The sequence below is a fragment of the Bos grunniens genome, chromosome X, assembly GCF_055505025.1.
Source record: "Bos grunniens cultivar Pamir isolate PY7600 chromosome X, Bosgru_T2T1.0, whole genome shotgun sequence".
In the NCBI taxonomy this organism is placed as follows: Eukaryota; Metazoa; Chordata; class Mammalia; order Artiodactyla; family Bovidae; genus Bos; species Bos grunniens.
In genome coordinates, this window is record NC_141194.1 from 141031036 (window position 1) to 141055845 (window position 24810).

The 24810-nt window shown below is 42.3% G+C and overlaps 1 protein-coding gene across 4 annotated transcripts in view; it reads right to left on the minus strand.

Moving 5' to 3' along the window:
• LOC147341495 (uncharacterized) overlaps window positions 1–24810 on the minus strand; it is a 786153-nt gene that overhangs the window by 735088 nt on the left and 26255 nt on the right. For 2 of the 4 annotated variants that reach the window (XR_015158805.1, XR_015158817.1), the window contains exon 1: window positions 11355–11492. The exons of 1 other annotated variant lie outside the window; for it this stretch is intronic. The gene's annotated coding sequence lies outside the window, so the exon portion shown is untranslated. Of the gene's footprint in view, window positions 1–11354; window positions 11493–24810 lie in introns of those variants that run through there. One more of the 4 variants, XR_015158809.1, reaches the window with a different exon arrangement.

Genomic DNA, 24810 nt, shown 5'->3' on the forward strand with positions numbered 1-24810 from the left:
ATACTGTTTTGATGACTGTAGCTTTGTTGTATAATCTGAAGTCAGGAAGGCTGATTCCTCCAGCTCCATGCTTCTTTCTCAAGACTCCTTTGGCTATTTGGGGTCTTTTGTTTCTTCATATGAATTGTGAAAAAAATTCTAGTTCTGTGGGGAAAAGCCATTGGTATTTTCATAGGGATTGCATTCAATCTGTAGATTGCATTTGGTAACATTGTCATTTTCACAATATTGATTCCTCCAACCCAGGAACATGGAATATCTCTCCATCTGTTCACATCATCTTTGCTTTCTTTCATCAGTATCTTTCTGTTTATACAGTTATACAGTTCTTTTGTCTCCTTATGTAGGTTTATTCCTAGATATTTTATGCTTTTTGATGCGATGGTGAATGGGATTGTTTCCTTAATTTCTCTTTCTGATTTCTCATTGTTAGTATATAGGAATGTAAGTGATTTCTGTGTATTGATTTTGTATCCCGTTACTTTGCTAAATTCACTGATTAGCTCTAGTAATTTTCTGATACTATCTTTAGGGTTCTATGTGTAGAGTATCATGTCATCTGCAATCAGTGAGGCTTTACTTCTTCTTTTCCCATCCAGATTACTTTTATTTCTTTTTCTTCTCTGATTGCCATAACTAGGACTCCAAAACTATGTTGCATGATAGGAGAGTGAGCACCCTTGTCTTGTTCCTGATCAGAGAGGGAATGCTTTCAGTTTTTCCCCATTGAGAATGTTTACTGTGGGCTTGTCATATATGGACTTTTCTATGTTGAGGTAGCTTCCTTCTATGCCCATTTTTTCGAGTGTTAATCACAAATGGGACCTGAATTTTATCAAACGCTTTTTCTGCATCTATTACATGGTTTTTATCTTTCAATTTGTTAATAAGCTGTATCACATTGGTTTGCATATATCGAAGAATTCTTGCATCCCTGGAATAAACTCAACTTGATCATGGTGTATGACCTGGTTAATGTGTTATTGAATTCTGTTTGGTAGAATTTTGTTGAGAAGTTTTGCATCTATGTTCATCAGTGATACTGGCCTGAAATTCCAAAAATGCCTCATTCTAATAGCCCATCTTGCTATAGTACTTGGATCTAGTCCCTAGTCCAGACTGGAGTAGAAATACAAACCATCTTGCCCCTCTACTGCACTACCCTCCACTGCTCACTTTCTTTGCTTCCTAGGTGTTTGTATACAAAACTTCAATACCACCTCTTCCCCATGCAAATACCCACCTGGAAGCCATCAGCTTGCTCAGGCACACCTAAGTGGAGGCCCTTTATGCCCTGCACCACCTCTTAAGAACATTTCATTTCTCTGAAAACCTTCAGGTCTGAATTGTCAATATCCTATTTGATTGCCCTCCTCATGACAGACTACAGAACAGGTTCTGTTGTAATTGTTTTCATATGCAAAGATCAAACAAGTTACAAACAAGCGGAATGCTTTGAAGAATGTGTCTCTGGGCATGAAAAAATAAACTGTGTTTAAAAACAGAGGTGTTCACTGTGAGAAAAATTAATAATGGTGAGTTCTCAGAATAAGAATGACCTAATAGAAGTTCACTCTGAGAAGAGAGAAGGTATAACAGCTAATCTACCAGAATTACCTGGGTAAAGGGCATCCACCTAAATGAAATTTCATGAAGAAAATACGAAGGAACTAAAATTCAGTTAGTCAAGAACCTAGCATTATCAAAAAGGTAAAGATACAGATGTTTTATAGAGAAAGTACAAAAATCCAGCACGTGATTGTGTGGTATTGACAGGGTAACAGGCAGGAAGACCAGAGGTCTACAAACAGAGGAAACAGGCTGTAATTGTCAGACATATTTCTCTCTCTCAAACAGTAGGAGGAAACAAACTAGAGATATTTTTTTCCTTCCCTATAAAAATTTAAAAGGAGTTTTCTCTAAAAATACTGTGTTGCCATAATGACACCTGGTTTCACCTGAAGTTAACTATTCTAAAACCTTGAGTTAACCAATGCATTTTTCTTATGGAAATGTTTGTCTTAAGCTATGTTAATGTACTATGCATTTACCCCAAACTCTGTCTTCAAGTCGGGTCCGCCTAATGGCTCAGAACCTACTTGACAAATGAGTATGTTACACTCAGATGTTGTTCACCTAATGTATGTAAACAAAACTATTTGTAGGGTAATCTGCCCTTCTGCAAGATTCAAGTCAATCGTTTCATGGCCCGGGATGAATCATCTGGTGCCAAGATGATCCCAAAATGCATCTTATGAATGAGGGGCCTGGTGCCATTCTGAGTTTTAAGACATTCCTTTCTTTGATTAACAGACTGCTAATGGCCACCCACTCCAGTGTTCTTGCCTGGAAAATCCCATGGATGGAGGAGCCTGGTAGGCTGCAGTCCATGGGATCACACAGAGTCAGACACAACTGAAGTGACTTAACAGCAGTGACTATATAACATCCAGCTGAAGACTAGCAGGGGTACTCTTTCAGCCCCCTTCTGATGTCTATGTCAGAAGCTTTCTGTATTTCCTTTATACTTAATAAAACTTTGTTACACAAAAGCTCTGAGCGATCAAGCCTCATTTCTGGCCCTGGACAGAATTCTTCTTCTCCAGAGGTCAAGAATCCTGGTGTCTTTTCGTTCAGCAACAACCATTCAGTACCATGTTATACCATCATCTGGAAAACCAAGGACCCATTGGTTTTCCTCAACCATTACACTCAGAAGTGAAAAAGCACAGTTACATCTAGTCCTGCATTTCTGTTTAAGCAAAGTAGCCCCAAGGTATCAGAGGCAGAAACAGTGAAAGATATACTAACACTCTTCTGGGCTTCCCAAGAAAATGAGGTAGGCACTGCACAGGAATCCAAAGGGAGCTCACAGTATTTGATGTGTTTCTGGGATGGAATAAAGGGGAAGGACTTAGAGAGGAAATTTTAACCAACTTCCAGTAAACCTAAGTGAAAATAGGGTGGTAGGTGCCTTGGAGAACCAGCCTATTAACCAACTGACTCTTAGGGCAAATGATTCTACATCTTTATTCCTTTGCCTGAAGTTCTTAATGCAGGAAATGCTACAAGTTGTAGACTGTGAGGCAAGATAGGAAGGAAGGAGTCAAAACTTGCTGGGCTACTTGTACCCATCCCTCATAGCTAACCATCCCTCTCATCCTGACTCCTCTCCTTTTCCACTCCCCATTTTGAACTTCTCTCTTCTCTGTGGTTGAGGGTGACTGGTTCACAAGTGATGTGGGGGCTGTCCAGCCTAGTAACTTTTGATGAATGGGGTTAAGAAAGTGTGTGTGTGTGTGTGTGTGTGTGCTCAGTCATGTCAGACTCTTTGCAAGCCCATGGGCTGTAGCCCGACAGCCTCCTCTGTCCAGGGGAGTTCCCAGGCAAGAATACTGGAGTGGGTTGCCATTTCCTGCTCCAGAGGACATTCTGGACCCAGGAATTGAACCTGCATCTCTTGCAAATCCTGCACTGGAAGGCAGTCTTTACCAGTATGCCACAGGGTGGGGGTGAGGGCATATAGCCTTGCTTTGGGCTAAAACCTTGAAGCAGAAGCTCCTGAGTGGAAGGCACTAAAAGTTTGGGTACATGGCATTCTCCACCTCAATGCTGGAGTGAGAGGGGAAGACAGCTCTCCACTGGCCCCAGACTTTCTTCACTGTGGTAAGCTTGTTGTCTGCCTGATTGGAAGTATGGCTTTTGGCATCTGTAGAATTTTTAATTTCAGCAAGGTCTTAAGACCTTCAACAATACGATATGTAGGACGTGCAATACATTTCTGGGCAATCAAAGACAGGGTCACAGTGAAATTGGGGCAAGACCCCAAACACTAATGGACTAACCAGAGGAGTACAGTAATCCCCAAGAAATGTTCTGTCTCATAGGGAGGTGCTTACTGTTTCCAGGCCTGGAACAGATTGACATGGGGCATGTGTAAAGAGTGTTCCATATAAGTGTTCTATCACTTACAATTAGTACCAGAAGTATACTATTACCCAATTCACAGGCATTAGGGTCCCCCAGGGACACAGGGAAGGTGATTTAAGGGGTAGTGAACTGATTGGGAAACTAGTCTTTACAAAGCATGGAGTAGCAATGAAAAACTGAGACATTTAACGAAGCACGCAGTCCACAATCTTTGGACTAAATCATCGGGACTTTTACATTACAGACACCTTTTTTTCCTTTGTCAAGGAAAATAACCTGTTAATAACTCCAAGACAACATTTTTGCATCCTCTCTTCTAAAGCACATTGTCCCAGGATAACCACTTTATAAGTAAATTGCAACAATGTACCCAGCATCACAGCCCTTTCCTGAAAGCAGAAATCTCATAGGCAAGGGAAAGGATTCAAAACAATATGGGAAAGCCATACGTAGACAGTCAAGACCTAGGCAAGTTAAGACAACAACTGTTAAATGGTAATAGTTATCCCAAATAGACAAAACAAGTCTCATCAAATTTAAGAAAACTGAAATTTTAAAAAATATCTTTTTGCATTGAAATGTTATAAAACTAGGAATCAAAAATACGGAGAAAATGGAAAATTCACAAATACATGGAAACTAAATAGTGCACTCCTCAACACTTAATGGGTCAAAGAAATCAAAGGGAAATAAAAACAATGTATTGAAACAAACAAAAATATAATCAACATATAATTTATGCATCAAAAACATTTTTTGTGTGTGTCTGTTTAATGATTTTTTTTAATTTTATTTTATTTTTAAACTTTACATAATTGTATTAGCTTTGCTAAATATCAAAATGAATCCGCCACAGGCATACATGTGTTCCCCATCCTGAACCCTCCTCCCTCCTCCCTCCCCACACCATCCCTCTGGGTCATCCCAGTGCACCAGCCCCAAGCATCCAGTATCGTGCATCGAACCTGGACTGGCAACTCGTTTCTTACATGATATTCTACATGTTTCAATGTCACTCTCCCAAATCCTCCCACCCTCTCCCTCTCCCACAGAGTCCATAAGACTGTTCTATACATCAGTGTCTCTTTTGCTGTCTCGTACACCAGGTTATTGTTACCATCTTTCTAAATTCCATATATATGCGTTAGTATACTGTATTTATGTTTTTCCTTCTGGCTTACTTCACTCTGTATAATAGGCTCCAGTTTCATCCATCTCATTAGAACTGATTCAAATGTATTCTTTTTAATGGCTGAGTAATACTCCATTGTGTATATGTACCACAGCTTTCTTATCCATTCATCTGCTGATGGACATCTAGGTTGCTTCCATGTCCTGGCTATTATAAACAGTGCTGCGATGAACATTGGGGTACACGTGTCTCTTTCCCTTCTGGTTTCCTCAGTGTGGATGCCCAGCAGTGGGATTGCTGGATCATAAGGCAGTTCTATTTCCAGTTTTTTAAGGAATCTCCACACTGTTCTCCATAGTGGCTGTACTAGTTTGCATTCCCACCAACAGTGTAAGAGGGTTCCCTTTTCTCCACACCCTCTCCAGCATTTATTATTTGTAGACTTTTGGATCGCAGCCATTCTGACTGGTGTGAAATGGTACCTCATAGTGGTTTTGATTTGCATTTCTCTGATAATGAGTGATGTTGAGCATCTTTTCATGTGTTTGTTAGCCATCTGTATGTCTTCTTTGGAGAAATGTCTATTTAGTTCTTTGGCCCATTTTTTGATTGGGTCATTTATTTTTCTGGAGTTGAGCTGTAGGAGTTGCTTGTATATTTTTGAGATTAGTTGTTTGTCAGTTGCTTCATTTGCTATTATTTTCTCCCATTCTGAAGGCTGTCTTTTCACCTTGCTAATAGTTTCCTTTGATGTGCAGAAGCTTTTAAGGTTAATTAGGTCCCATTTGTTTATTTTTGCTTTTGTTTCCAATATTCTGGGAGGTGGGTCATAGAGGATCCTGCTGTGATGTATGTCAGAGAGTGTTTTGCCTATGTTCTCCTCTAGGAGTTTTATAGTTTCTGGTCTTACGTTTAGATCTTTAATCCATTTTGAATTTATTTTTGTGTATGGTGTGAGAAAGTGGTCTAGTTTCATTCTTTTACAAGTGGTTGACCAGATTTCCCAGCACCACTTGTTAAAGAGATTGTCTTTAATCCATTGTATATTCTTGCCTCCTTTGTCAAAGATAAGGTGTCCATATGTGCGTGGATTTATCTCTGGGCTTTCTATTTTATTCCATTGATCTATATTACTGTCTTTGTGCCAGTACCAGACACATTAACAACTTGAAAAATAAAAACCATATGATTATCTCAGTAGATGCAGAGAAAGCCTTTGACAAAATTCAACATCCATTTATGATAAAAACTCTCCAGAAAGCAGGAATAGAAGGAACATACCTCAACATAATAAAAGCTATATATGACAAACCCACAGCAAACATTATCCTCAATGGTGAAAAATTGAAAGCATTTCCTCTAAAGTCAGGAACAAGACAAGGGTGCTCACTTTCACCATTACTATTCAACATAGTTTTGGAAGTTTTGGCCTCAGCAATCAGAGCAGAAAAAGAAATAAAAGGAATCCAAATTGGAAAAGAAGAAGTAAAACTCTCACTATTTGAACATGACATGATCCTCTACATAGAAAACCCTAAAGATTCCACCAGAAAATTACTAGAAATAATCAATGACTATAGTAAAGTTGCAGGATATAAAATCAACACACAGAAATCCCTTGCATTCCTATACACTAATAATGAGAAAACAGAGAGAGAAATTAAGGAAACAATTCCATTCACCCTTGCAACGAAAAGAATAAAATACTTAGGAATATATCTACCTAAAGAAACTAAAGACCTATATATAGAAAACTATAAAACACTGGTGAAAGAAATCAAAGAGGACACTAATAGATGGAGAAATATACCATGTTCATGGATTGGAAGAATCAATATAGTGAAAATGAGTATACTACCCAAAGCAATTTATAGATTCAACGCAATCCCTTTCAAGCTACCAACAGTATTCTTCACAGAGCTAGAACAAATAATTTCACAATTTGTATGGAAAAACAAAAAACCTTGAATAGCCAAAGCGATCTTGAGAAAGAAGAATGGAACTGGAGGAATCAACCTACCTGACTTCAGGCTCTACTACAAAGCCACAGTTATCAAAAACATTTTAAAGAAGAAAGTTTATAGTAATAAGTGCCTACATTAATTTTAGAAAAATATTTCAAACAACCACACATTATACCTCAATAAACTAGAAAAAAATTGAGCCCAAAGTTAAGAAAAACATGGAAATAAAGATTTGTAAATAAATGAAATAGAGAACATGAAAACAGAAAAAAGATCAATGAAACTAAAAGTTGGTTCCTTGAAAAGATAATCAAAATTGAAAAACTTATAGTTAGAACTAGTCATGAAAAGTAAGAGAAGATGCAAAATTATAAATGAGAAGGAACCATTATAAATGATACCACACAAATACAAAGGATTTTAAGGGATAACTATGAACAATTACCAGAGAAGGCGATGGCACCCCACTCCAGGACTCCTGCCTGGAAAATCCCATGGATGGAGGAGCCTGGTGGGCTGCCATCTATGGGGTCGCACAGAGTCGGACACGACTGAAGCGACTGAATAGCAGCAGCATGAACAATTACACAAACAAACCGGATAACCTACAAGAAATGGATAAATTACTGGAATCATACAACCTACAAAGACTGAATCATGAACATACTGAAAATCTGAACAGAACAGTAACAAATAAGGAGACTGAATTGGTAATCAAAAAACTCCCAACACATAAAATTCCAAGGCCAGATGGCTTCCCTGGTGAATTTTACCAAACATTTAAAGAATGAATGCCAATCCATCTCAACTACCAAAAATTCAAAGAGGTGGGAACACTCCCAGACTTCTTTTATGAGACCAGCATTACTCTAATACCAAAACCAGATGAGGATATTATAAGAAATTATGAACCAATATTCCTAATAAAGGTAGACGCAAAATTTCTCAACAAAACACTATCAAATTGAATTCCATAGCACACAATCAGGAGGGATTTACCCCTGGGATGCAAGGAAGGTTCAAATTATACAAATCAGTAAATGTCACATTAATAGAATGAAAGATAAAATCATATGATCATCTCAACAAGTGGCAAAAAAAAGAATTTGACAAAACTCAACATCCTTTCATGATTAAAAAAAAAATCTCAGCAAATTAGGTTGGAAGGCACATACTTCAACATAATAAAGGCCACCTGCATATGCCCACAGATAACATCATCCTCAATGCAGAAAAATTGAAAGCTTTTCCTCTAAGAACAGAAACAAGATAAGGGTGCCCACTTTCACCACTCCTATTCAGGATTGTACTCAAGTCTCAGAGAAAGTAGGCAAGAAAAATAAAAGACATCAAAATCAGAAAGGACGAAGTTAAATAGTCTGTTTGCAGATGATATGATCTTATATACAGAAAACCTAAAGACTGCATTAAAAAATTTTAAACTCAGTGAATTTGGTAAATTTGCAAGACCTACGATCAACATATAAAAGTCAGTTGCATTTCTATACACTAAGGACAAAGTATCTGAAAAAGAAATAATGAAAATAATCTCATTTACAATACAGCAAACACAGTAAAATACTTAGAAATACATTTAACCAAGGAGGTAAAAAGATCTATACACCAAAACAATAAGACACTGAGGACAGAAATTGAAGAAGACAGAAAGGGAAAGATATCCCCATTTCCTATATAAAAAGAATATTGTTAAAACGTCCATACTACCCAAAGCCAATTACACATTCAATGCAATTCCTATCAAAATTCCAATGACATCTTTTGACAGAATATAAAAAGAAATCTACAATTTGTGTGGAAACACAAAAGACTCCAAACACCCAAACAATCCTGAGAATGAACAACAAAGCTGGAGAGATCACACTGCCTGATCTCAAACTATATTACAAAGTATAGTATTTGAAACAGCATGGAACAATGGAACGTAATCAAGAGCTCAGAAATAAGCCCATGCATAATCGGTCAACTAATATTTCACAAGGGAGCCAAGAATATTTAGCGGGAAAAGACTCTTCAATAAATGGTACTGGGTAAAACAAGTTATCCCCATGAGAAGAATAAAATTGGACTCCTATTTTATAGCACTCACAACAATTCACTTGAAATGGGTTAAAGACTTAAATTTAAGACCTGAAACCATGAAACTCTTGGAATAAAACACAGCTTTCCCATGACAAGCTCCTTGACCTAGGTTTTGGCAAAAAAAAAAAAACAAAAAACTGTTGGGGTATGAGGCTAAAAGTACAGGCAGCAAATGCAAAAATAGACAAGTGAGACTACATCAAATAAAAAAGCTCATGCACAGCCAAGGAAACAACAAAATGAAAAGCCAATCTATGGAGTGGGAGAAAATTTCTTCAAATCATCTATCTGAGAAACGGTTAATATAGGAACTCATTCAATACTGTTCAAATGACTATTATCAAAAAGACAAAACAAGTGTTGGCAAGGATATTAAAGGAAAGGGAACCCTTGTACACTGTTGGTGGGAATGTAACTTGGAACAGGCACTATGTAAAAGTGCATAAGGTTTCCTCCAAAATATTAAAACTAAAACCATATGACCCAGAAATCCCACTTCTGGACATATAGCCAAAGAGAATTTAATAACTACCGAAAGAAATGTCTGCAGCCCCTTGTTCATTGCAACATTATTCACAAGAGCCAAGACATGGAAACAATCAAAGTGCCTGTACACGAATGGATAAACAAAACGTGTGTGTAAACGTATATACATATATACACAATGAAACATTATTTGGTCATAAAAAGGAGGAAATCCTGAATGTCAAGACAACATGGATAAACCATGAACGCATTATGCTAAGTGAAATAAGTCAGAGAAAGACAGATACTGTATGATCTCACCTATATGTGGGATCGAAAATTGAGCCAAACTCACAGAAACAGAGAGTAGAATGGTGGCTGCCAGGGGCTGCAGGGACGGGAAATGAGGACATGTTGTTCAAGGGATACAAACTTCCAACTATAAGATGAACAAGTTCAGGGGATCTAATATTCAGTATGGTGACTATAGTTAACAATACTATGTTGTATCCTTCTTCAAAGCTGCTAAGAGAGCAGATCTTAAATATTCTCACAACCACCACCAACACAGAAAAGGTAACTGAATGCGTGTGTGCCCAGTCGTGTCCAACTCTTTCTGACCTCATGGACTGTAGCCCACCAGGCCCCTCCGTCCATGGGATTCTCCAGGCAAGAAGGCTGGAGTGGGTTGCCATTTTCACTTCCAGGGGATTTTCCCAACCCAGGAATGGAACCTGAATCTCCTACACAGCGCCCACATCTCCTGCACTGCAGGCAGATTCTTTACCACTGAACCACCAGGGCAGTTTGCACATAGATGTGCAGTAATATTTTCTAGTTTCTCTGGGATGGCTGAGGAAGGCTGGTCTCTACCTTTCAGATACCCTAGGTCATGCTCATTTACTTTGTGGCCAGTTAGTTAACCTGCCCCTGTCAAATGTCCCTGGAGCTAGACAGACAAGCAGACCTATATATCTCAAACTCAGATTAGAAGTCACAGACATCTGGACTTTCCTGGTGGCTCAGTGGTTAAGAATCCTCCTGCCAGTGCAGGGTCCACGGGTTCCATTCCTACTCCGAAAAGGTTCCACGTGTCAAGGAGCAATGAAGCCCATGGGCCACAACGACTGAACCTGCACTCTAGAGCCCATGCTCTGCAGCAAGAAAAGCCATTGCTCACCCCAACTAGAGAAAGCCCGAGCACAGCAATGAAGCCTCAGTATGGCCAAAAATAAACACACACACACACAAAACAAGTCAGAGCTTCTCCATTCACTAACATGACCTTAGGAAATCCAGTTAGCTGCTCTGGGCCTCAGCTTCCCCATCTGAAAAAAGTGGGCTTGGACAAAGATCTCACTCCCACCTATTCTACATTCTTAGAGTGCTAAGAATGCACAGCCAGACATCCAAAGAGAGGAAAGGGATTACTCAACAAATGATGCCAGAGTTTAGCCATTTACAAAAAGGAAAGTCACCCAGGATCCAAACTTCATGACACATGTCAAAATAACTCCAGAGGGATAAGGGTATACAACATAAAAATCACAAGGAAAACAAGAAAATATATCCTTGAATAGCCTTATGATCAGGTGGTAAAGAATTTTTAAATTCAACGAATATGAAGGAAACAGAAAAGGAAAACATTGGGAAACTTTCTACATCAGAAAAGAAAACCAATATTCTTAGAAATGTAAGCAAACGTAAGAGGCACCTGCAAAATGAGAAAACCACAGCAAAAAGAACAAAGCTTTATGTCCTACCCTCCACCTGATAGCATCTTCATCTCTCAGTGCTCCACACAGGAAAGGCAGGGCCTAAACCCGACCCAGGAACCAGAGGGAAGTTGTGGAAGCTCACGGACCTGAGAACCACGTGACAGCGCCACACCAAACCAGAGGGCTGTTACTAAAAGCCTGAGTAAATACCCAATAGTAGCCACCTGCAAACTGAACCCAGGGTAGGAATGACCGAGGCTCTTACCTAATTTTGTAGATTAGAAAACGCAGGCCCAGAACAGCTAAATGAGATTGCAAAGTCGTAACACCTGGTAAGCATTAACGCCAATTCTGGAACCCAGCTGGGGTTCTGCCTCAGCTGATCCATCTATGAAATGAAGACGTTGGATTAGACCCCTGGTTCTCCAAGTGCAGTAGCCAGACCAGCAGCATGAACCTCACACGAGAAGTCCTTGGCAATGCAAACTCTCAGGTCTCCCCAGATCCAGAATCCTCACCACTGGGATGGGGTCCAGCAATCTGTGGTCCCACAAGCCCTTAGGGTGCTTCCTATGTGCACCGAAGTTTGGAAAACCGCTGGATTCCAGGATGTCTAAGGGCCCTTCTAGACATTTTCGGGAATGTCTGAGCATTGACCTCCAGGCCATTTGGCACAAAATCACACTACTCTTAAGCTAAGCTAAGCTAAGTCCACTTCAGTTGTGTCGGACTCTGTGTGACACCACAGACGGCAGCCTATCAGGCTTCCCCGTCCCTGGGATTTCCAGGCAAGAACACTGGAGTGGGTTGCCATTTCCTTCTCCAGTGCATGAAAGTGAAAAGTGAAAGTGAAGTTGCTCAGTCGTGTCCGACTCTAGTGACCCCATGGACTGGAGCCTACCAGGCTCCTCCATCCATGGGATTTTCTAGGTAAAAGTACTGGAGTGGGGTGCCATTGCCTTCCCTGACACTACTCTTAACCTAGGACCAAAGAGTGGTATACAAAGGAAAAGTCTGATTGCAGTTTGTAATAGTGGGAATACATGCCGCCCCTTGGTGGAACTTACACCTATTGTATGTTAAAAGCTCCCTGTCTGGATTCACTTGCATATGGCATGATGGGACTCCTAAACAGGGCCTTGTTCCTGGGGTCTGCTTAGAGAGAGGACCAATGAGCCCCTCTTCAAAAAAAGCCAAGTGGGGGGTGGCAGGGGGAGGGGCAAAGAAGAGATGGCCTGTCAATCACCTTTTTGCAGCAAATTCTCTTAGGCTTAGAGGCCGCAGGACCAGTTGGAGAAACATGCTGGAGGGAACAGCAGGGGCCAACCTTCCCTGAGCCTCGTTGCTCCCGTTTGACGTGCCCTGGCCTTGGTCAGATTTCAAGGCCAGCTCAAGGCCAGGTGACATGGAGGGAATCTCCTAGTCGGACAGTGAGGTCCTGGCCTGCGTTGAGGCCACCAGACTTTCCATCCCAAGAAGGGGCTCTGCTCCTCAGCCATCCTTGCCTAATCCTGGTCACCCAGCAGGGGTGGCTGTCGCGTAGGCCAAAACCGAGCACCCTCCCTGGCAGCACCCAGCCCCGCAGTCCCCTCAACCCAGCAGGCTTCCGGCCCCACAGCCCCCTCACTCCAGCAGCCTATTAGCCCCACACCCCTCCCTGGCCCAGCAGCCCCCTGGCCCCACAGCCTCCTCAACCCAGCAGCCCCCTGCCCCCACAGCCCCCTCACCCCAGCAGCCCCTGGCCCCACAGCCTCCTCACCCCAGCAGCCCCCTGGCCCAACACCCTCCTCACTGCAGCAGCCCCCTGGTTCCGCAGCCTCCTCACCCCAGCAGCCCCCTGGCCCCAGCAGCCCCATGGCTGCACACAACCCCCTGGCCCCAGCAGACCCTGGCCCCACGGCCTCCTCACCCCAGCAGCCAGAAGGCCCCACACCCCCCTCACTCCGGCAGCCCCCTGGCCCCACAGCCTACTCACCCCAGCAGCCCTCTGGCCAAACACCCCCCTCACCACAGCAGCCCCCTGGAACCACAGCCTCCTCACCCAGCAGCCCTCTGGCCCCACACGCACCTGGCCCCGCAGCTCTCTGACCCCAGCAGCCAATGGCCCCACAGCCAATGGCCCAGCAGCCCCCTGGCACCACAGACTCCTCACCCCAGCAGCCCCCTGGCCCAACACCCGCCTCACTTCAGCAGCTCCCTGGCACCACAGCCTCCTCACCCCAGCAGACCCATGGCCCCACACCACCTGGCCCAGCAGCCCCCTCACCCCAGCAGCCCCCAGCCCACACCCCCTCACCCCAGCAGCCCCCAGGCCTGCAGCCCCCTCACCCAAGCAGTCCCCTGGCCCCACATCCCCCTGGTCCGAGCAGAACCACTGAGGCCACCTTCGCAGTTGGCTCTCACCTCTGCCCCCACTTCCCAGCCAGAGCTATTGAGGTTTTATGTTGGATGAAAGTGACATAAAACCAGCTCTACTGGCCCAACCAGAGCCTGTGCTGTGAAGGATGGAAGGGAGGAGGGGAAGATGGCAGTCGTGTCCAAGGGAGGGTTGAAGCCTTTCAACATTTACTTTGATTTAGGGGAGGCAGCTCTTGAAAGTCAGTGGAGGGATCCCACCTCAAGGGGCCAGAAAGACAGACTACGGTGCCTTGGGCTGCCCACCATCTTTCCCCACCCACACCCTCCTGGCCTGTGTATCTTAATGAGATGATAGAGGACACTTGAGCAACTTGGCCTCGTAGTTCACCAGAGGAACATAAAGGCTCTGAGGTGGGAAAGCAAAAGACCCTTAAGCTGTGCGCAGGAGACTGTTTTCTGTCACAGGGTCTGTGGCACGGAGACTGGAATGTGCCACAATTCAGGGAAACCATGCTGTTGAGAACAGGAAGGAAGAAAAAACTGTTGAGGGGAGGCAAATTCCTCAGGCTTCTCAAGAAAGATGTAGCACGTGTAAGCTGTTTTCAGGACTTGATTAATATCGTTAAGCAACTTAATGCCCCAGAAACTTCCAGTTAGACTAGGCAAAAACAAAATCTAAACATCATAAAGTAATTCATGATACTGAGAGAAAGTATGCCTCTATCAACCTGTACGATAGGAGATACAAAATCATCTTATGAGCTTACAGATGACGAAAATAAATGGAAACCAGGTATTGCAGAGGCAGTTGTTCAGGAAATCAAAAAGAAAACTTGAGGAAAAGTCTGACGGTAAAAGCCACCCTGAAAGAATTCTTTATCTTGGCATGAAAGTTTTGAAGAATGCAGAATTCTCAGAAATATGACTCAGAAAGTCCATGAGCCTATTTTAGAGCACCTGAAATACTTGTCCACAAGTTCTCAGATGCTGGAGAGCCTACGAATTTCACAGTTGAACTTCTCTGAATCCAGTGACTTTCTCAAATGAGGTGCTGAGTGAAACATATCTAATAAAGTCATACCTGGATGATTTTGATCCTTCTGTTCTCATGGACCACAAGTTATAGGCTGCATTGGGTGCTGAATACATTGGAAGAAGAATGTCACTCAGAATGCATTAAGGAACAGGATAGCAAAGAAAATGGAACTGCCAGAATAGGGTACAAAACAACTTTCAAGGACTCATACTTCAGCTACTTTTGTACTCTGGAAACTCCTAAATTTAGAATACTAAGTGGGGTTGGTACAGGTAAAATTCCTGAAGGTCAATTGCAGTTCTTCTTTCATGAGTGTACAAGATCAGTATTTTACTCAACAAGACAAGACACACAGAATGATGACGATGACACAGGGGAAGAATCAAGAGAGAAGAAGCAACACAAGAGGAAGAAAATGATTAATCAGAAGAGGAAGAAGAACCCTAAAATAAACATCACTTTCTTGAATGCAAGCTGCAGTGAGCCAAGGGCGTTAAAGATCATTAGAGAATAGCTTAAACATACGCTGCACTGCTTATACCTTCTTTTAAAAAAAGTTTCTAGGTACCTAATAAGCAGCTTTTAAAAGGTTTTAAAACCAGTCCTTTCTTCTTAGAATTTTAATGGTCTCCACTTTTTTGCCAGATACATAATTTACTGCATCCTTGAACATCCATAGTTTGGTTCTCGTGAAGTACTTTTGTCATAGGTATACACCGACAGCTGTAAAATATCAGAATCCTTACTGCAAACTAAGAGTGGTTTAGAAAGCCTTCCTGAGAAACCAATTGAAGCAGTTTTCAAATTAGCTTACTTGACTTGTGCCTTCATCATTGTGCTGTAGAAATGTAGTCTCTTGTACTCACTAGTACACAATGCACTTTTAACCGAACCATGTGCATGGTTAAGGGTTCCAGTAAGCCACCTTCAGTAACTGTCAGCTTCTTTAAGGATCTTTGCAGTGATGGTTAAATCAAAAGAAATTTGGAGACAAGTGATTCATCACTGGGGTGTCAATAACGTCTTGTCTTCATTTTATACTTAGCAGAGCAGTTTTTGTAGCACTCTACCTTCTAGGAATGCTACCTGTTCACCTTTTGGTAAACTTGCATCAGATTATTTTGTTGAAAGAAGGCTAAAATATCAAGGGGCAAAAGATGCTCTAGAGCTGTGGTCCCCCACGTTTTTGGCACCAGAGATAAGTTTCAAGGAAGACAATTTTTCCACGGACCAGGGAGGAGGGGGATGGCTTGGGGATGATTCAGGTGCATTACATTCATTGTGCACTTTATTTCTATTGTTATTACATCAGGTCCACCTCAGATCATGAGGCACTAGATCCCGGAGGTTGGGGATGCCTGCTCTAGAGCCAGTCAGTCAGTTCAGTCACTCAGTCGGGTCTGACTCTTTGCAACCCCGTGAACTGCACCACGCCAGGCCTCCTTGTCCATCACCAACTCCCAGAGCTTGCTCAAACTTATGTCCATCGAGTCAGTGATGCCACCCAACCATCTCATTCTCTGTCTCTTGCTCTAGAGTAGTGGTTTTCAAAGTGCGGCTCCCAGGGTAATGGTCTAGGAGGTCACATGGTGCAAGTGAGCCCAGCCCTCCACTTTGGCTAAGACAACAGAGGAAGAGGCTCACCTCCATCTAAGACCAACCTTAATTCACTGGCTCCAAGTGTTGACGGTAAAGTGACTAGGACCCAAGGGCTCCTCTGGAGAGGAGACTAGAACACCTTGGAACTTGAGTCACACACCCCTCTGAGGATAATGATTTCCTGGAGGTAGTGGAGAAAAGTGTAAGGCAAAACTAATGACAGAAGAACATAGATCCGGTGATGCCATTTATATAAAGTTTTAAAACATGCCAAAAATGCTATGTACTTTGGGATATAAGTGTATATTTAACAACCTCTTTCATTTCCCAACAATGTAGGCAAAGTACATGGGAATGAAACACCAAACTCATGACACCAGTTACCATTTGAGGAAAGGATGTGCAGACCTCCAACTCCGTTTCTATTGTTTTGTTTCTTAAACTCAGCAGAGATTACCTGGGCCCCAAGGAAGTTTCTATTAGTGCTCATACTAATATTGCTATAGTCTTATGGGTGACTTTAAGTAGTAGACGGGCCTAATCTCTAGAATTGGGGTAAGAAAGTGGTGAAAGGCAGTTCATCAGAGAAAGGGAGTTTGGGGGGAAGGCCTCGTTCTACAATTAGTTAACGTCACATAGACACCCATTCAGGATGGCATTACCAGACTGCTTCTCCAGTATGCTACAATAGCATACTTCACAAGCAGCCTCCCTACATCCCATCTCAAGACCCTCACTGTATGGAACCTCAAAGAATCTTCTTCACCTTTCTGTCTTAAAGTACCAAATGCCTCGAGTCAAGTTGACCTGAGGAAAAGCTATGAAAGTGGAAAAAGACTTGCATCCCTAGCTCCTTTACCTCTTTTTTTAGCAACATCCTGTTAACTCTCAAGCAGTGGCCCCTCGTGTCACTGCCTCTGCTGCTGCTAAGTCGCCTCAGTCGTGTCCGACCCTGTGCAACCCCACAGACGGCAGCCCACCAGGCTCCACCGCCCCTGGTATTCTCTAGGCAAGAACACTGGAGTGGGTTGCCATTTCCTTCTCCAATGCATGAAAGTAAAAAGTGAAAGTGAAGTCACTCAGTCGTGTCTGACCCTCAGTGACCCCACGGACTGCAGCCTTCCAGGCTCCTCCATCCATGGGACTTTCCAGGAAAGAGTTCTGGATTGGGGTACCATTGCCTTCTCCGAGTGGCCCCTGCTGTCCTCCTCAGTTCCACCATCAGCCCCAAGCACCTAGAATCAGGGTCACTGTCACTCCCCATATAGGCCTCCTTTCCCTGGGAACACCCCATGCCCCCAGATCTTTTCTTCATTCCTCTACTCATCTGCTCTCAAGGTTCCCGTCCCAATTCCTCAAGACCCTGCCTAATGTAATACCTGGCTAATGATATAAAGGTAATAGTATTTTCAGGTAGGATGTGATTCCATGTTAACATATAATGTACTTCTCTCTGAAAGGTCCTATGAAATGATGCTAAGATAGGCAATTTCAGACCCTGTGGCAAAGTAGGGGAAGAAAATTTTAGAGGATTTTTAACTTACACTATGTAAAGACACAGCAATTTAGTGTGTAACCTCTCTGATCTCCAAAAGTTGAAATTTAGAATGAGCTAACCACAAAGCAAACAAATATTAACACTGATGCAATTATCTGCCATCTTATATATACTTTTAATGACCAAATTGAATGACTTTTTTTTTTCCTGTGAACTTGTCCCCCTCAATCTAAAGATACTTATGTGTGTGTGTTAGTCACTCTGTCATGTCTGACTCTTTGCAACCTCGTGGACTGCAGCCCACCAGGCTCCTCGGTCCATGGCATTCTCCCAGCAAGAAGACTCGAGTGGGTTGCCATTTCCTCCTCCAGGGGATCTTCCCAAGCCAGCGATTGAACTTGGGTCTCCGGCGTTGCAGGCATATTTTTTACCATTCCTCCAGCAATATGAGATGTACCGGTATATAGAGAAATTACCCAAACTTTACCGACATTCAAGGCTCAACTTTAATCTCACCCACTGGGGGCTCTCCAAATTCATAAATGGGATCCTACACAGAGTAGCATTTGACTTGGTAACTTGTACAATTAACCAATATAGAGGAAGCAAGTTGTTTATAGTCATTTAAAAAATGTTCAAGGGGCCTCCTTGGTGGCTCAGGGGTAAAGAATCCGCTTGCCAATGCAGGGGATGTGGGTTCAATTACTGGTCCAGGAAACCTGTGTTCTAGAGTCCGTCTACTGAGTCACTACTGAGCCCACATGCCTAGAGCCATGCTCCACAACAAGAGAAGCCTCCACAGTGAGAAGCCTGCACCCTGCAACTAGAGACTAGACCCTGCTTGCTGCAACTATAGAAAAACCACTGCAGCAATGAAGACCCAGTGCAGGCATACATAAATAAATCTTTAAAATAAATAAATAAATGTCTCAGTATTTACTCTGTTCCAGATATCATTCTAGGTGTTTGGGGGACATAGTGAAGAAAACAGACAATAAGCTCTGCTTTTGCGGCGCTTAATTCTTGGTGGTGCTCGGGGAGGCTGGGGAGTTAAGACAGGAGTAATAAAAACAAAGATAAAATGTATTAAATGGGAAAAGTTCAAAGCTATGAAGGAAATAGATACGGTGGTAATATAAGAGTGTTTGAGGGTGCCACTGTGTGACAAGTTGTAGTCAGCGATGATCCCCTGTGAGTGTTATTTGACTAAAACTTGAATTCGACACCCATGGTGGATTCATATCAATGTATAGCAAAACCAATACAATATTGTAAAGTAATTAGCCTCCAAGTAAAATAAATAAATTTTAGAAAATTAAAAAAAACAAACCAACCTGAATTCCAAGGAGGAGGCCGCTATAGGACAATTTGGGAGGAACATTCCCATGAAAATTACTAAGAACATAAAAGTGGGGGAGGGGGCATTTCTTCTGTACAGAAGGCAAGCAATTACTGATTGAGTGTGGACAAGAGGACCAAATTAAAATTCTGCTTCCTCTGAATAAAAAGGACATGCTTAGAAGATGAGAAAACCCAGACAAACCTCACTGCTCCTGCTGCTGACGCTAAGTCGCTTCAGTCGTGTCCGACTCTGTGCGACCCCATAGACGGCAGCTCGTCAGGCTCCACCGTCCCTGGGATTCTCCAGGCAAGAACACTGGAGCGGGTTGCCATTTCCTTCTCCAATGCATGAAAGTGAAAAGTGAAAAGTGAAAGTGAAGTTGCTCAGTCGTGGCCAACTCTTAACGACCCCATGGACTGGAACCTTCTAGTCCTTCATCCATGGGATTTTCCAGGCAAGAGTACTGGAGTGAGGTGCCATTGTCTTCTCCGAGAGAAACCTCACTAATAACCCTTAATTCTGATAATGCTCATTGTATAGTATCATGTTAAATATTCACAAAAACCCTGTGGGGTGGTAATTATTCTCTTTGTTAAGATGAAACTAAGGACCATGGGAAAGTTTACCCTAAGCCACACAGCTTTTAACAACAAGGGACAGAAAACATAACAGGATCAAGAATATCTGTTTGCAATCAACAGCCAACTTCCTATTATTTAAGGGTTGGAGACTGGGATTCTCTAATCAAAGAGAAGAATTAACAATCAGAGTTCCTTGCCAACCCAGAAAAATGAAACTGAACTATTTGCTAAATAGCAGAATGATCATTTCTAGATAGTGAGATTAAGGGTGATTTTTATCTTCTCAATTCAGGCTCTATTTCTTACTGGCTGTGTATCCTTGAGAATGTTGCTAAACATCTCTGTGTTTTGGTTTCCTTATTTGCAAAAGATGGATAACAACAGTATTCACATCATAAGGCTGTTGCAAGGAGTAAATAACATAACCTATGTGTTTAAAATAGTGCCCAACATATAAGTACTTAATAAATGCTAATCATTATCATTACCTCAATGTAATTTTAATTTGAATTGTTTGAGCATAATTCCATATGTTCAAAAGCCATTTGTCCATATGTTTAAAAATCATTCATATTTATCTATGATTTATCTACCCATGTCTTTTGCTTATATTTCTATTATTATCTTCTTCATTTGTAAGGGCAAGATATGTGTGAATTTTTGTTTCCCTCTTTAGTCTTATATGGTTTATTAATCTGTTGTACAAAGAATATGTATTACTTTTATAAAGAAGAAAAGCATGGGATCCTAAAACTTGCCAGAAAGACCTTAGAGGGCCTTAGCAGAACTTTTCTTGACTGAACTCATTCCTAAATGCACCAAAACTCTTCTGCTAGCTCTACCATCATCTCAATGGTTTTTTGCTTTGGAGGCCAACCTCCTTTTCAGGGCAAAGGGCAAAGTCTTTACTGGAGCTTTCACGGCCCTATCTACTTTAAAGGCCCATCTGCCACTCTGCTCTACACTCCTGCCATTTTGCTCCCCGGCTAGGTACACACCAACACATCTCTGCCACTCTTCATGCTGCTTCCTTTACCTACAGGAACCTCCTTGCCCCTGCCTTTTTACTGCCACTTGAACTCCTAGCTTCAGGATCCCCTGAAATGCCCCCTCTTCCACACTGTCCCAGGCACCAGCCCACCCCCTTCATCTACTGGCCATAGCTAATCATCCACTCTCCCATGCTTCCTTAACACTTGTGCTCATCCTTATTACAGCACTGGACAGAGTGAGTCGTCATTGCCCAAGTGTCTGTCTAACCCTGTAGATCGTAAACCAGAACAAGCCATGGGTCTTAGAAACCTGAGTCCCCAAGTCCGAACATAATTCCAGGTATATAGTAGGTGCTTACATGTGCTCAGTGAATGCTTAAATGACTAGGGGCTGGAGTGTTTGTCCTATAGCTTCAAGTGGACAGACTAGTTGTTCCTGACCTGGAAAGACACTTGTATGATTTCTCTTGTTTTGTTTGCTTAGTTTGGTAACATGCTATCTCCTCTAAAGTGAATAGTGATGGTCTTGTTAAAAGTTCTGAAAATGAATGAACAGAGATAGGAGGAAACAAAGAAAGCATTAATACTCTGGTTTTATGGGTGGGGCAACTTCCCTGGTGGCTCAGATGGTAATAATTAGGAGACCCAGATTCGATCCCTGGGTCGGGAAGATCCCCTGCAGAAAGGAAGGGTAACCCGCTCCAGTAGTCTTGCCTTGAAAATCCCATAGACAGAGGAGCCTGGTGGGCTACAGTCAAAGGGGTCACAACTTCTTATAGGGGAAAAAAACCCCATCTACCTGGGAGTATGTGCTTCTCTGCTAAAGAAGAATGGAGGCAGTCCTGTCACAGCATGGGATAGGAAATGGGATTGCCCTAATTAAGCACCTTCCTCACCCCAGGACCTCCATCACATCACCCAGGCCTGCCCTCTGCCCACAAACAACATCTGCCTCCTTTTCCTACCCCTCAGTTCAGTTCAGTCGTTCACTTATGTCCAATTTTTTGCCACCCCATGGACTGCAGCACACCAGGCTTCCCTGTCCATCAAAACTCCTGGAGTTTACTCAAACCAATGTCTATTGAGTCAGTGATGCCATTCAACCATCTCATCCTCTGTCGTCCCCATCTCCTCATGCCTTCAATCTTTCCCAAGATCTTCCCCAGTCTTTTCAAATTAGTCAGTTCTTGACATCAAGTAGCCAAAATATTGGAGTTTCAGCATCAACATCAGTCCTTCCAATGAATATTCAGGACTGATTTCCTTTAGGATTGACTGGTTTGATCTCCTCGCAGTCCAAGGGACTCTCAGGAGTCTTCTCCAATCCCAAGGTTCAAAAGCATCAATTCTTTGGTGCTCAGTTTCCTTATGGTCCAACTCTCACATCTATACATGACTACTGGAAAAATTATAGCTTTGATTAGACGGACCTTCCTATTCCTAAAGTGAAAATGAAAGTGAAAGTGAAGTCATGTCCGACTCTCTGCAACCCCATGGGCTGTAGCCTACTAGGCTCCTCTGTCCATGGGATTTTCTAGGCAAGAGTAGTGGAGTGGGTTGCCATTCCCTTCTCCAGGGGATCTTCCCAACCCAGGAATCGAATCTAGGTCTCCCGCACTGCAGACAGACACTTTACCGTCTGAGCCACCAGGGAAGGCCGCAGTCTTTTTTACAGCCAAGGACCCACTGGGGTTTACAAGTCCATTTTAACAAAAGCCACACAGAGACAACATTCTGTCTTCATTGTCCTTAGTTCGGGCCTGTTGCCCATCTTGTGGGTCCAAAACCTCCCTCCTCTGAGAAGCCTTTTCTGAGAAAAAACTTTCAATGCCTTTTGACTCACTTGTTTGAGTTCATGTATTACAGTGTAAAGATGGAACTGTTTTAAGCAGTCAGTGTCCTCCAGCCAAAGATCACAAAAACATGCCTGTAGTTGAGTGAGTTCAGTTTACTATTCATTGCAGTAAGGGAGAACACACATCATGGAGGAACCATGTGATGTCTTCCCAAGTATCAGAAAGAACCTGTTACAGAGGCTGGGGTTTGGTTCAGTTATTTGGGGAAGTTTTTCCTTCATGGAAACAGGGGTTTTGTCCAGATTAGATGTCTTTAGGTAGCTGAGGCAATTCTCTGATTGGTATTTGAGTAAATCTTACCTGTAAGGAGAGGAGACTAGACCCAGAATAAAGATGTAATTGGTAAAGAAGTTGTAGACATTCATTTTAGCCAAGAGAGGGGGATGTTTAGTCATGTATGACCTTCTTTACATTCAGAAAATGAAGATCATGGCATCCAGTCCCATCACTTCATGGGAAATAGATGGGGAAATAGTGGAAACAGTGTCAGACTTTATTTTTGGGGGCTCCAAAATCACTGCACATGGTGACTGCAGCCATAAAATTAAAAGACGCTTACTCCTTGGAAGGAAAGTTATATCCAACATAGATACCATATTCAAAAGCAGAGACATTACTTTGCCAACAAAGGTCAATCTAGTCAAGGCTATGGTTTTTTCCAGTGGTATGTATGGATGTGAGAGTTGGACTGTGAAGAAGGCTGAGCACTGAAGAATCGATGCTTTTGAACTTGGTGTTGGAGAAGACTCATGAGAGTCCCTTGGATTGCAAGGAGATCCCACCAGTCCATTCTGGAGGAGATCAGCCCTAGGATTTCTTTGGAAGGAATGATGCTAAAGTTGAAACTCCAGTACTTTGGCCACCTCATGCAAAGAGTTGACTCATTGGAAAAGACTCTGATGCTGGGAGGGATTGGGGCAGGAAAGAAGGGGAAGACAGAGGATGAGATGGCTGGATGACATCACTGACTCGGTGGACGTGAGTCTGAGTGAACTCCGGGAGTTGGTGATGGACAGGGAGGCCTGGTGTGCTGCGATTCATGGGGTCACAAAGAGTCGGACACGACTGAGGGACTGAACTGAACTGAACTGTCTCCTTTCAATATGGTCTCAGAGAGACCATGTCTGAGGTTGATGTTCTATGACAGGTCCAATAGGAACGAAGATGGCCAAAGCTGATGTGTTAAGTGTGATTCAATTCCAGATTAAAGATCAGGAGATTGGTCCTAGTCCTGGCTATTGTACTAACTGGCATGACTTTGGGGATGCCAGTTAGCAGCTCTAAACCTTAGTTTCCCCATATATTTTTTTTAATTTTAAAAATTGTATTTTTCTTGTTTTTGTTTGTAGATTTTTTCTTAAAATTTATTTTAATTGGAGGTCAATTACTTTAAAAAAGAATGGTCTTAGATTCCATATCTAAAGGCCTTTCCAGCCCTGAAACGCTAAGAGAATGCGTGTTTCTCTTGCATCTCTTCTGTATTTATAGAAAATGCTACAGGGAACTTGGCCACACATCCTTATGTGTGTGCATGCTAAGTTGCTTCAGTTGTGTTCGACTCTGTGTGACCCTATGGATTATAGCCAACCCCCGCCCAGGTTCCTCTGTGCTTAGAATTCTCCAGGCAAGAATACTGGAAGGGATTGCCATGCCCTCCTCCACGGAATCTTCCCAACCCAGGGATCAAATCCGGGTCTCTTACATCTCCTGCATTGGCAGGCAGGTTCTTTACCACTAGCGCAACCCCGGAAGCACATACACCCTTAAAGAGGGGAATTCATGCATAACAAATGGTATTATAGGTGAGCTGTTTAAAAATCAACTGAGATTTTAATCTTAACACTGTGAATCATTATTGATTCCAAATTAAGGAGTTAAATGTAAACATTCGGAAGATCTCCAAAAAGAAGAAAGTATAAAATTCATTTCTGGATGAGAAAAGATGTACAAATTTATGATGTTAAAACCAATAAAAAAGAAAATATTATTAGATTTTACAAAATAAAAAAGAAAAACTACATATAGAAGGCAAAATCCAACTACAAACACATTTTCAACAAAAGTTCAGTATCCTAAATATAATTCCATCTTCTTCCATCTACCTCACTCATATTTTCATTGAATGCCACCTATACAGATGATAAAACTGAGGCCTAGAAATGATAAGTAACTGTATCAAGATCATTTAGAGCAGCAAATGTTAAACCAACTCAGACCTCAGATTGGGATTCTGCCTCTT